The sequence below is a fragment of the Talpa europaea genome, assembly GCF_964194135.1.
Source record: "Talpa europaea genome assembly, chromosome: 1".
NCBI classification, from domain to species: domain Eukaryota; kingdom Metazoa; phylum Chordata; class Mammalia; order Eulipotyphla; family Talpidae; genus Talpa; species Talpa europaea.
The window spans coordinates 137,080,030-137,094,884 of record NC_140073.1 but is presented as its reverse complement, the minus strand read 5'-3'; positions in this window follow the sequence as shown (position 1 = coordinate 137,094,884).

Below are 14,855 nucleotides of genomic sequence, written 5' to 3'. Positions count from 1 at the left end.
GTCTCTGGTGAATCCTCTCACCCCCACCCCTTATCTCTGGCCTGTACCCCAGCTCTTGTATGCATAAATGAATCTTAAAAAAAAAAAAAAAAAAAAAGAACATCCTAACCGTTATGGACTTGTGATAAGGACCAAGTGAGATAACACCAGGAAAAAGATTAGCCAGTACTAGATACATACTCAAGAAATGTTAGTCGTTATTAATGGCAAACTAACAAAAAGTCCTACATCAATTGCTTTCAAGGATCAGAAAGAATCCAAATTGGCCTACACTTTAGGTGAAGCTTCCAAGCGTTCTGGCAGGTTATCTAGTTATTTTGCATACCCTACTGGTAGCCAGGAGCTTGGCTGACCCTTTGAAGCACAGGTCTCTTGGGATCTCCTGTTTCCTTCTGCCATCGCTCATCTCATGTCCCATTCTTTCAGTGTGGGGCAGGTCCCTGCTTCCACTCTCTTTGTCTTAGCAGAATTTCTGGAAAGACCTCTCCTACCTGAACTAGCTACTTTTAACCTATGTCTCACTATAGTTCTCTCTGGAAGTCTTGACCTCTGTCCTCCCCTAGGGGGCAGCATTACATTCATCTTCCCCACCAGGAACAAATTTAGGTATTCACTGCCCCCCCACACACACACACACAACTACCCCAGGACCAGAAACATTTGCCTATCTAGACTGTAAGTAGGGCCTGACAATCAGACCCATTGTTTTAAAAGGCTGTATCCTATTAACAAAATAATTCCTCATGCATTAGAAATTTTCCATACAACAAAGCAATACAAGAAGGAAATTTAACAAAATGTATACTAGTAGTAGCCTCTGGATGGATAGAGTGCTGAGTTCTATATTTCTTTTCACTTCTTCATACCATTCTGTATTTTCCAAAATTTCCATAGTAAAAATAGAACAATTAGGAAACCACATATATTTAAAAATATATCATTCCATCCATCACCATACAATTGACTTTTGGTGATAAGTATAATGCAGTATATACAAATGTTGACACATTAGTCTGTACTTTGAATCTATTTAATGATATCAACCAATGTGACTTCAAGTAAAAATAATAAAATGGCATCTTGACAAAGAGGTGGGGGAAGCGGGGAAGAATAATAAAGTTACATTTGCTTTTCAAGACTTAGCTTTGAAGTGATAAAAGGAGCAGTGAGCACAGAATGCAGTGTAGAATCCTAGGAAGAAAAGACAAGGTGTGCAAGAAGTGGTGCAGGTGAGGAGGGTGAGAGATAAGCAGACTTCAGCTATTCATGAGTTTACCTGAGGACAGGTTAAGCCTTGTTTTTTTTAATACAATCACCACACCAATTCTCTGGTGATCAAATCAACAGATGTGCTGGTCAACTGAAACAATCAACCAATTAAAGTCAAAACAACAGATGCAGAGCCTGCAGACCTAGTCCAGGTCCCCCTTCAATGTAAGGTAGGAAGTCATTGTAGGAGGTCATTGTGTGATCCAGATTTCCAGAGGGCCAGGCAAAATGGAGAAAGAAGACTTAATAAGAAAGCACTACAACAGTGCCATACACATGTGGCCAGTTCCAGATGTAAATATCAAGTGAGTTGGTATAAGTGGCATCATAGCATGGTTTGGTGGAAGGTTTCAAAGTTCAGACTTGTCTTGCAGCGCCAGTTCGATCCTGGCCAGCCGGCAAGAGTCCCACATGGCGAGCAGACCTCTCCTGTCTCACCCGCTGTTCCCCTCAGCAGTGTATTTCATCAGTCTGCCTGTTCTGTTCCCTGCTCTATCTCTGGTGAATGCTCTCACCCTCCTGTGCATCTGGCCTGTACCCTGGTTTTTGTATAAATAAATAAATAAATCTTTAAAAAAAAGAAAGCTCAGACTTGTCTCAACAGAAATCCAGGCCTAGTCAGTTATCAGCCATGAGACCTCTGGAAAATGATTTGACTTTACTAAAGCTCAGTTATGTCATCTTCAAAACCTGGATAGCATAGTATCTCGTTCTTAGAACTGTTATAAGAAGAATCAATGAAGTAACACAAGATAAGGGCTCAGCACTCAACAATAAATGGCATAATGAAGAAATGATGATAATGATAATGAAGCGCTTATATGACAGTTGAAGTCATACCAGTGGTTTTCATCTTCCAATTTGTCAAAGAAAAGAAACAATCAACATGCATATTTTAGAAAAGAATAATACTATTTGTGATACACTTTAACAATAAGAAGCTTCTTTCTCTTAGGAGACCAGAATTGGTATCATAAAAGTACTATAATTAGACTAATGCCTAAGACAGAACCTGGATAATTTAACTCACCTAAATTTAGAATTTAAAAGCAGAAGAAATGTCTGCAAAAATATCTTAAACCAGCAATCTATATAGTACACATTTTTATTCAAATATCAGAACGTAGTTGATATAAATTTAAAAATTATTTTAAGCCATGCTGACAAGTAGGTCATAGTAGCCAACTAACAAACATCTCAAGAATACTGAAGGCAAATTTTATTCAGATTTTGTCTCACTACTCTCAAGGCTAATATGCATAGAATGTGGCAAAGACACATCTAATTATTTTATAACTTATTTCATGAGAGTGTTTCAGGCTCATAGAATGTTTACATTTCCTTTACAGCAGCACTCAAATGTAATCATCACTAAAGTGCTTTCTTAAATTAAATGTCTTTAAAAGTCATGCTAGTAAATGATGAAGAAAACATTTTGAAAGAGGGAGAGCAGATGTTTTGGGACATAAGATATGGACAAAATGAACCCAAAATATGAATAGATTCTGGGGCAATAAGAACTTGGATACAAAGATAAGGACATTACCTTTTCTTTCTATTAACCTGTTTGTTTTTCATATGAAGAATAAAAAACTATTTGGAATTTCCCACTTGCAATATTCCTAATTTACTAAATAAAATTTAGCCAGACCCTGGATTAGATGAGAAGTTAAATAAAGCAAAAGGACTAGGTGTCATTGGTAATCTACAAATGAAAATACTTTACAGCATCAACAAAAACAATGATTCAATATTTCATTCAATCAGTAGCTACAGATACTATCCTTAACAAGAAAGATCTCAGGATAAACAAATCTAATCTCAGGATAAACAAATCTAGTGCCAGTGACACTGAGAATACACTAGGATAAAATACCCTAGAACAATACGTGGGGACATATTTGTGACAATAAAAACATAGGGTAAAAAGTCAACTCAATTTTTATTATCTATCTACCTTGAACAATTTAAACAATTCTTCTAATTGCCAGATTCTCCAGCTATAAACGAAGCTGAATACCTATATTAGTGGCTGCTCATAATTCTAAAAGTGATAAATATATCAAGAACCTAGCATGCTTCCTAGAATTTCGTAAATGTTTGTCTCTTAATAAAGGCAAATTTATGAGCCTCCCCAGGTGGCGCAGCAGTTGAGCGCTGGGCTGTGCCCACAGCCTCTGCAGCACTGGTTCAATCCCTGGCCGCAGGCAAGGGTCCCACATGGCGTGACAGACCTCTCCTGCCGTGCCCGCTGCTCCCCTCAGCAGTGTACTTCTTCACTCTGCCTCTTCTGTTCCCCGCTCTGGCTCTGGTGAATTCTCTCACCCTCCCATGCTTCTGACTGTACTCAGTGCTTGTATAAAATAAAATTAAAAAAAAAAAAACTTAAAAAAAATAAAGGCAAATTTATGATTTAATCCAAGCTGAGAAAAATACTCTCCCTTATAAATAGAAGGCTACTTTAAGATCTCAAATTATGGGCCTCCCCGGCAGCGCAGCGGTTGAGCACTGGGTTACGACGCTGCCCGCAGCCTCTGCAGCACCGGTTTGATCCCCAGCCACCTGGCGAGGTCCCACATGGCACGCAGACCTCTCCTGCCGCCTGCTGCTCCCTTCAGCAGTGTACTTTGTCTGTCTGCCCATTCTGTTCCCCGCTCTGGCTCTGGTGAATTCTCTCACCCTCCTGCGCTTCTGACTGTACCCAGTGCTTGTATAAATAAAAAAATCTTAAAAAAAAAAATCATCATTAAAAAAAAAAGATCTCAAATTACACAATCTGCAAGAGATGTTAAATTTCCTGTCTATATTTGTCTTTTAATCATGTGACTAAACAGTGAACACATTGCAATTCTAATAATCTGCACTTCCTCCTCTGATTAACAAAATAAATGGAGCTAATTCTAATGTGCCAGGGGCTACAAATTGTCTTACATTATCCATTCTCCCCTACTTCTTTAGCCAAACACTCCTCAAATGTGAGTTGGGTACATGTTTATCCCGAATAAAGGCCAAATTTCACCTCATAGCAAAGTGTGACAAATAATTAAGATTTGGTAATGAAACTGGGAAAAGGAATTGTGCTGTGTAGGAAATGTGTAAAGAGCAGGATCAAGCCCTCTCCTGTTCTTTCTTCTCCTGATTTCTAGAATATATATGAGATCAGACAGTAGAAACTGAAGCAATCATCGTGTGCACAAAATGGAAGTTTTATACTGAAAATGGCAAGTAAAATACAGAGCGCATCTGGGTGCTTATGAAGTGAGAGCACAATGCCAATCTTGTAGCAGCTTACATTTCTGTCATTTCAGGTTTTGTGGGTTTTTTTGGTCATTCTAAATCTAGTCAATATTAAATATTATAAAAACTCTGTTGTCAACATTCACAGAATTACTATACTCATTTTTCCCCCATAGTCACTAATGAAAAAGAAAAAAGTTAGGTCCCAAGAATCTTAACAAATTACTTCAGCAATCTAGTAGTGAGTAATTGATCTAAGATTAAAATTTATGGTTCAAATAAAAAATAACTTATCAGTACTTATTGATATTTATATTTGCCTGAATTATTTACTGCTTCTCTCTGGATTTGCATCGTGCTGAAAACCTTCAGAGATTTATGAATCTGCTTGCCTCCTACTTATTTAAAACAGAACTGTACTTTTAGAACAACTGAAAAGGAGCTTTAGAACAATTAAGAGTTTCAGACTATACACTAAAAAGTAACCTTTCTGATAATCAGATCCATTTTTTCCATGAAGAGCTAGTTCAATGGACTTAACAGTAGTAATTTTCATAGGGTACTTATGTTTTTTTCTTGCTCAAACCAGGCACTGTCCCTTACCCATGGATTTAACTACTATCTCTTTATCAAACCACACATGTAATTACTGAAAAATTTACTTAGTTCAGTCAATATGAAATGCATCATCTACAAGTTCACTTGGACTGAATGCCCTGCTAATTAGATACAATCTGGGTAACAAAAGAATTCAGTTTTACAAAACTTGCTTATTTTCCTTCAAAACACAATGCCCTAGCTGCTCTAACATTTTAAGCAAGAAAGGTTTGATGTTCTTTCCACTTTGGACATCTGCTGCTGCTGCATCCACAGTCCACTTCCCTAGCTGTGATCTCACTAGCTCTCTTCTGAACCAGGCAAACTCCATTTTGAAGGACAAATAGCACTGCCTTAGTTCAGAGACTAATATTTATTATTCATGTTTATTAATATATATTATCCATGTTTCTGATTCACTGGATCTGGTGCAAGGCCCCAGAATTTACATTTGTAATAGAATCTCAGGGAATGTTGTTGCTTGCTGGTCTAGGGGATACACTTTGAGAATCAATATCCTACATCAAGAAAGAACATAAAGAAGCCAAAGAGGGAGCTCAGCCCTCACCTGTAGAGGTGCACAGGCACATATGGCATCACAGGAAACACCCAAGAAAGATATGGAAAAGATGGGTGTTTGAGGGAGTCATTTTCACTGGTATGAAGAAAGCTATTCCTGAGGATGGGAATTATGGAAACTGAAGAGAAATGAGAGGTAAGTACAGGTCTGTGAGGGGGAAGATCAAAGACCAGCAGACATCAGAAGATGCCTGAAGAAAGTGGTGAGACTGATTCAGATAGTCAGATATAAGACAGTCAGCGAATATTTATTGAGCACCTACTATGTGCCTCCAAGTGGACTACCTGTTAGTAACTTATCAGTGATCAAAACACAAAATGCTCCTATTCTCATGAACATTCTAATAAGAGGAAATAAAAAAAATTACATAAATAATTATAAAACATGTCCTATATATCTATAATAAGTAAGTGCGATGAGGGAAAAAGGAAGGGTAGAGGGCTAAAGTTCACTTTTCACACCGGGTAATGTGGGAATGGTGCCTACCAGAAGATAGCAGACATCAGAGCTGCCTCAAGAAACTGAGACAACTGTAACCTGTAACTTTGGCAGTTACTGATCCCCCAGATGTCAGGATTAGAAGGAAGAACTCTAGCCTTCCTGCCTGAAGATCTACAGTGTTCATATACTCATAGGTGGAGTTAAAGTAGATCTGGGAGGGAGGGGGAAGTATTTTTTTGGCTTCTGGCGGGTCAGCTTTACACATCCCCAACTATATTCCATTTCCATAGATGTTCTGTGGAAGAACAGGCTTGGGAAAGAAATTTGCACATTTCATATTTCAAGTCTAAAATGAAAATTTTCTAACACACAGTGACCGTGGTCAGAAAACAGGAATACTGCTTGATTTATAGTGCTCATTATAGCAACACTTCCTTCTTTCACTTTCAGGAGAGCAGAAAATAGCCAGGACTTAATTCAGCCTCTGATTCTGAAAGGATCTAACATAGAGAGTTCAATTAGAAGTAAATTTTATGAATTTCTCTAAGATAACATCTAGGTTATTTTTTAACATAGAGTACAAAGGCAGAAGAACAGAAGAAATTTCTCCCAGAGTCCTTATCTTTTTAAATTTATAAATGCTTACATTCTGAAATACAAATGCTCATGTATCTCAAATAGATCCAGAGTGCTCTAAACAAACACCAATTAAAAAAAAAAAGGAGGGAGACAAACCAGTCAACAAAAGACCAAGGAAAGACTCAAACATTCTCTCCAGCACCTCTCAGTGCTCAGATATGGATACTCACATGCATATCTTGGAATTGCACTGCCTCCACTTTCAAAATTCTCATGTACCCAGTGAAATATGTTGTCTTTGTGTATTATCACTACTTCATCACTTAGTTTTTGGCATTCTAATGAGGTCACTTCTAGACTCCCAATTTCCTCTTTTAAACCACAGCTGCATAAAGCTCACAGAAGAAGGCCATGAAGAAAGGGGTTGGGCAATCCCAGTTCATTCCCATTGAAGATACTTTCGGAATTATCAGGGTGTTTTCTTTCAAAGCCCATGACATATGTAATTATGTAGCTATATGTCCCCTGAATTGTTTTTTAAGCTTTGAAAATATCAGGATTATGACATGACATGAGAAGAATTCCTTTTTGACAAAATAAAAAACAAAAATTCTTCTACTCAGAAAAGAAAAACAGAATGTAATGGAGAAAATAAATGTAAAAATAGAATTGGCTGGAAACCAGCAACCACAAGAAAAGAAATATTGCAGGAAATGGAACTAATCAGTTACTCCAGTGAAGATTTTTTCCCCAGATTTTCTTCAGGCAGGAAAAAAAGAAATTGTAATTTAATGTAGAAACTGAATTTGGACAAAGTTACACATGTAGTAAAAGTATACAAAATTCCTCACAAATATATATATATTTTTGAAAGGACAACGTAGTTTTTATTAAGTAGAATATCCAAAGCTAAACTTGAGACTCCTCTGGTACCCTAACAAAACTTAAGTTAAACGGGTTGGAGCTTTTGAGGAATAAGGTTTATTATGTCATGGTACCTTTTCCAGAGGCATAATTTTCTTTGTCCCCATCCCCAGCCACCACAAGGGTCAGTACATTCAGGAATAGACTTGGTAGAATCCTCACCAGCTAATCATTGCCCATAGATTAGCCTTCTGTGAATTAAAAGTCTTGCACTTACTAGCAAATTCTGTATTAGGAAAACTGCTCACATAGGTTTTTTTCATATCAAAACTTATCTTAATATTTGCTTATTTTGGTACAAAGCATATCAAATGTTTTCTGAACTGTTTTATGCTTGGGTAATGACATATTCCAACCATGGATACTGAAATTAATCTGTATTTTTAAAATTACATTTAAAAATAATAGTCAGCTCTTTATTAGAGGACTTTGGAAAACCAGTGTCATCAAACTAGCCAAATAGCCTGTGATATTAAGTTTAAGAATAGTAGCTACATTTATTTAACAACAGCATTTTACAAAATGTTTGAAACTCTGGAAATTATCTGCAGGGTATGCAGTTTTGTGGTACAAAGGATGAGAATAATCTTGATATAATTTCCAGTATTTATTTGTATTTAGTGGGTGGTATCAAGAAAAAAGTGGCACCTATAAACTCAGACCTTTTCCTATGACACCTAAGGTTGCTACGATCATGATCACAATATTAAAAAGTTAGAATATGTATTAGGAGCCACGTGGTTGATGGTCACTCAATTTATATAATAGAAAATCCAGTTCTTGAAAGGTGAAATTTTAGAGCCAATGAAATATAGTTGCTTAGAAGAAGAGACAAGAATTGAACCCAGGTTTCTGGATTCCAAGAGACAACGATGGTCGCCAATTGCCATGAATAAGAGAACCCCAAAAGTAACAATTACACAACAGGTAATAGCCATGTCTTAACCCACAGAAGCTTACTGATATATAAATCATTGATGATCTTAAAGCATTTTATGATAACCATTCACACTCAGGCAGAATATACAAGAAGCTAAAAGAGTATGACTGCAGAAAAGGTTTCTGAATCAAACTATTTTGTAGATTTTTCTTTTACCTATTCTTCTTGTATTTCACAAATCAAGAAAGTTGATTAAAACATTATACAAGACACTGTGTTAAATTCATTACCTATATTAACCAATTTATTTCTTCATTTATTATAGATTACTATTAGCTCAATTTCTAATCTCAATTTTCTGAGGCTATTAACACAGCAATTATCACATAGTAGAAGGTGCTGAAACTGGCATTTCAACCCATTTTTATATGCTCTGTCAGTCTGTATTTGTATCAAATAAATTATATTGCTTAACTCCCAAAAAGTTATTTCCCAACCCAGTCTACCTCCTTATTATTCTCTAATAAAATGTATACACATGTATCTTCTTTGAAAAAAATAGATTGAAGAAGTTGATTCTGCCTAAGCAAAATCATATTCCAAAATTTAGAGAAATAAATATTAAAATTAATTCTAAATAGAAATACAAAAGATAACCAGGACATTCATAATGAAAATCTTTATATATCAAGCATCTAAAATGCCTTCTCGAGGTTTCCATGCCAACCTTTCTAGAGTACTAAAATAAGATGTGAAACATTTACTCATAACACATTATGTATGTAGGCCTTTGATAGATAAAATTGTTTCACTGTGTTTTTTTTTAATAACCCCAACCAAAATGTGAATACTTTGCAAATGGGAGAAGTAACACTGGCACAAATCATGGTGAGGCAAGGAATGTAGCTTGTATTTTCTAAGTGAGAGAAGCCTTTAGAAACAGATTTGAAGGGGACTTTCATTTCCGTTAACTTTCTTTTTGTGTATATCCATAGTTAGTCATAGCTTTTCAAAATAGTTTTATAAAGTTAGGCTTAAAATATAAACAACACTTAGTGTTTAACACTAAATCTGTAGAAGACAAATCTGGAAATCTAGGGCACTTCCATCCTTGATTCAGACCACCTGGCAAAAGGAAAATAAATGAATAAAAAGCCAAATGAAGCTGACAGGTCTGATGATTTTTCTCATGCAGTTTGAGGAGATTTCTTTTTATTTACCAAAGTCCTTAGGGCAAAATATTTTGCTTTGACTGCTGGGTATGACAGAGACCACCAGTGGGGAAGAGAAAGGAATCACTCTAGGTCAGGAGGGATGGGAAAGGGAAACTTGGCAGGTAGGGCTTACCTCCAACATGCAGAATGGCCAGACAAATGTCAGCCCAGATAGGATATTTTAAAAAAGGGTGCTCAGGACAGCAACAGAGGGGAACACACAAAACAATGGAAATAATAGCAGTGGGACCCAACAATATAGCATGAAGAGTGACAAAGAGAGCAGTCATCACTTAGTGAGTACAAAATAGTATAAGGTAGGATGCAAGTTTCCAGAAAAACAATATTGGGAAGCCATATATGGTCTCTGTCTTCAATGAACTTAAAATGCTATAATAAGAAAAATGACTGTTGATTAATGAATGTGAATAAAGGGTCCTTCCTTCCTGGTGGTGCAAGGGGTTATAAGCATCAGCACTATGAAGCTGTTCACAGCCACTGCAGCACGAGTTCGATCCCCAGTCAAGGAGGTGACCCACATGGCACAGCGGACCTCTCCTGTCTCTCCCGCTATTCCCCTCAGCAGTGTTGCAGTAGATCTGCCTGTTCTGCTCCCCACTCTGTTTCTGGTGAATCCTCTCACCCACTGCACCTCTGGCCTGTACCCCAGTTCTTGTATGCATAAATAATCTTTTTTAAAAAAAGAATGCCAAGGGCCTCCCTTGTGGCGCAGGCAGTTGAGCGCCACACTCTGAAAGCTGTCCACAGCCTCTACAGTGCCGGTTCAATCCCAGCTGGCTGGCGAGAATCCCACATGGCGTGGCAGACCTCTCCTGTCTTGCCCGCTACTCCCTGCAGCAGTGTATTTCATCAGTCTGCCTGTTCTGTTCCTCGCTCTGTCTCTGGTGAATCCTCTCACCTTTCCACACACCTGGCCTGCACCCCAGTTCTTGTATAAAGAACACTTTGAAAAAAAGAATGTCAATAAAGTGCAATGCCAAAATAGATCAGATCTGGGGTGTTATGAGGGGGAACAGCTTAGGCATCTAGTCCAGTGGAGGGGAGCATCCCCCAAGAAACCCATGTCTAAGCATGCATCCTAAGAGAAAAAATGAATACTAGGGCATCCCTGGTGGTGCAAGGGGTTAAGCGTGAGCACTATGTAGCTATCCACAGCCACTGCAGCACGAGTTCGATCTCTGGCCAGGGAGCTACCCACATGGTGCAGCAGACCTCTCCTTTCTTGTCCACTGCTCCCCTCAGCAGTGTATTTCAGTCAATCTTCCTGTTCTGTTCCCCACTCTGTCTCTGGTGAAGCCTGTACTCCAGTTCTTGTATGCATAAATGAATAAATCTTCCAAAAAAATGAATACTAGACAGAGAGGAGGTAGCAAGACACTAATGAACTATTTACTGTACTAAATAATTTAAGGTGAACACAATCACTTTTGCATAACCATGCAATATGTGATATCTAAAGATCAGCTTCAGGCAGCCATAGAACAACAGGAAAAGACAACTATAAATATCTTAGGGTCATGATTATATTTATTTCATTGCCCATAACTGTGGGCTGCACTGAGTTGATATCTCCAGTTTATTGGCCTGTGTTTCCTGTCCATAATTTGTAACATCTTTGAATGGAACACATTTCGAAGAAGATATCATCAAGTAATTCTTTCCCTGACAAGGAAGATTTAAAATTCAACCAAAGGTAAATATATAAAATCAAACTTCCATGTCACACTTTTAAAAAGCCCCAAGTTAATAACTTTTCTATGAATTTCCCCTATTTAGGTATCAGGCCATGCCTCTCTTACTAGGAGAGAGCTGCAACTGCATGACTCTTGTACATATTTATAATTTTGAAACTTGTATACTGATTTGGACCCTCAGTTAGTGACCCCAAAATCATAAAATACTAATGATATTCACAGCACTTTTAAAAGCTATTTTGAAAAGCATTTGTCAAAAAGATTTCTTAAAACATAAAACAGGGTGTTATTTTACTCAGTTTGGCATTTAAGATTTGGCAACCTACTTCATTGATGTGATTTAGTTTCAATAATTTTAATTTGTAAGAGTTCTGCCAGCTTACTTTTCTTCCTCTGTTTTCTGTGATTCTAACTTTCCAAGCTCAAACTGCGGTTTTGCGGTAAATACCATCATTTTGGCCATATTTATAATGCTCTTGACTTCTGTCATGGTTCAGAAGTTCATGGTCATGCCATCTGTTCTGACAAGTTCTTGGTGTCTATGCTACTTTCCTCTTGATATCTTCTCATATCATAGTTGAGATCCAGCTGGTAAAATAAATGGAGGCCCCTTCAATTGTATCAAGACACCGCTAGAAATGAGCTCTCTGATTTTATCTCCACTCTGAGGAAGCAGCCCTCCATAGGTTTGCTGCTTTCTAACAGTGGGAGAAAAAACTCTCCCCACAAGAGTTATCTTCCTGAGTCAAAACTCTAAATGTCTATCAAGAGATTAGTGATATATATGATTTTACTTACATGAAGTCTTACCAAGCTGAAGAGCCAAACTACATTATCAAACACTTCATTGATCATTTTATTGAAAAGAGTATAATAGGTGCTCTTGCTGTTATGAAAACAGTAAGTATAGAATTGAGTATGTGAAGTCTTTCCTTAAAAATAGGCTATACATGGAACATTGGAAACTGAACCCACTGAGTTCAAAACTGCAATCTCCTGGCTGATCACTTTATTTTTTTTTTTTTTAAAGTTTTTTTTTTTTTTTTTAATAGAGGCATGTTCCATTTATTTATTTGTCTGCTTGTTTGTTTGTTTAGTTTATACATGCACTGGGTACAGTCAGAAGCGCGGGAGGGTGAGAGAATTCACCAGAGCCAGAGTGGGGAGCAGAGCAGGCAGAAGGACCGAAGTACACTGCTGAGGGGAGCAGCGGGCGGCAGGAGAGGTCTGCACGCCATGTGGGACCCTCCTCCGGTGGCCGGGGAGCAGCCGGGGATCGAACCGGCGCCGCAGGGGCCGCGGGCAGCCTCGCAACCCAGCGCTCAACCGCTGCGCCACCGGGGAGGCCCTGGCTGATCACTTTAGATGCATCCCGGCTTTGCAATCTCTGAAGGACATAGAGTGAGCAGACAGAGGTCCAACATGGCAAAGTCTCTCTTCTTTCTCTGAGACGTTAGAAGAAGAAATATCAATCCTTAGAGCTGAAGTAGCTTTTTTTAAAAGAAGATTAAGGAGTTTACAAGCAGCAAGGCAGAGGCATAAAGACAAATGATAGTGGGTGGAAAGGTTATGATCCAATCAGACATTCTCTATTTCTGAAGAAGAAACTGTGTCACATCTTAGTAATGACAGAAGGGGGACGGGGAGAAGGTGGCTGGGCAGGTGCTGCCACAAAGGCTTTTAAAAACAATCAATACATTTTGAAATTGTAAATGTGAGGACCAATCATTTAACAAACTCCACATTATATCTGTGGCTCACATAACTGTGCTATTGAGGGCACACAGTTACTTTAAGGCTACTCAGGTTATCACCTGGATAAGAGAGAGCAAGACTGTGCCCCTTGAGATCCCCTGTAGACACTCCTCGTCACACTGAGAGGCTCCCCAAAGCATTCCTTTAATAAATAATTGACTCAGTATCATTTTATGCAGACTGAAAATAATAGTCTTCCTCAGTACTAAAATAGGAAATTATAAGCAGCCCTAAATCTCACCTTGGAGACAAGTAAGCATAATGAGGGATTTTCAAATGAAAGAGTCCATGAAGTTTCTTTAACCTCACTGTGATTAATCACTATTTCAACTGGGTGGTATTGACAAGACAGCACCACATACCCCAATATGCAATTCAGCATGAGCAGTTTTACTCAAAGATTACTGTGTAAGATGAGGCAGGCTAAAAACATTTCTAATAATACACAATGAAATTTAAAACCACAAGTCCTCTCTGGTCTGAAAAAAATTTAAGTAATAAGAAGTAAAACAATGCTGCAAAAAACTATCCCATGAAACTATAAACTCTTAAGAAGCAAATGGCCTTAGGAAAAGGAAAATAAATTCCCTTGTTAAATAATGACTCCTGGAAGGTCTTAAGTGACCTAAAGAATTCTCCCTTGAAACTATATCTTTATACTTAGAAGTTAGGTTTTCCCCTCCAAATTAATGAAACAAAAGAAAATTAAATATTTCTGCTGAAAAGACTGAGCCCTTATGACATTCTTTTCTCTTTGCACAGAGAACTCAAATTTGTGTAGGTGAAGGCTGCTGTCTCATTATTAGTCATTATTCGAATTTTCTTCATGTCTTTCCTTAGAATGCTAATTTTATTCACACATACACAAAAGTGCATTTAACTGTTCCTACTAAATTTAAAGAAAAAATTTTAAGAGGAAAATATAACCTATATGGAAAAAAGTGCTTTTATTAGAGCAAAGGAGTTTTAGCTATGTGCAGTACACATATTAGGACATGAATCACTGGATGTTTCATAGGGATGCCTGACCTTGTAATTGCCTGACCTCTTTATCATCAGCAGGTGCTCACTCTGGGCGCAACCTAAGTGTTACTCCCAGAAAGCTCATAATTGCAGTAATGAGGGTCATGTGACCGACCTCCTGCTAGTCTTGCTTTAAAAAAAAAAATTAAGCAGATGGCCAAACATTAGCATTTGAATGAACATAAGTCCTTTAGTTGAGGAGAGTTTAAGTTAAATGCACCAGAAAGCTGTGAATATCTGATCCCCAACACACTTCAAGGAACAGTTTAATTCCCTTTTACCTGTCCATTATTCTCAGCAGAGGCCTGCCTTCCTACACAAAGGCCAGATCTGAGCAGACCTACCCCTCTAATTTATCCAGAAACTTGATTACTAAGTATGTAAAGGAAACAATGATGATGATTTTTCTTAAACCTTTCCATTGTAAAGTCTATTTTTTCTGATTTAGTATATACAAACAGTATATCTGGAAAATGAAAACCAACCATTGACTATTTTCCTGGAGAAATAGTGATTTTATTCATTGTCATAGAAAATATAAATTAAAAGAGGTTTAATTCTCTCTGTTGAAAGAACAGACTTCATCCTTCTTTTTCTCTTTTTTTTAGAAAAGATTTATTTTATTTTATGTATGCATAGAA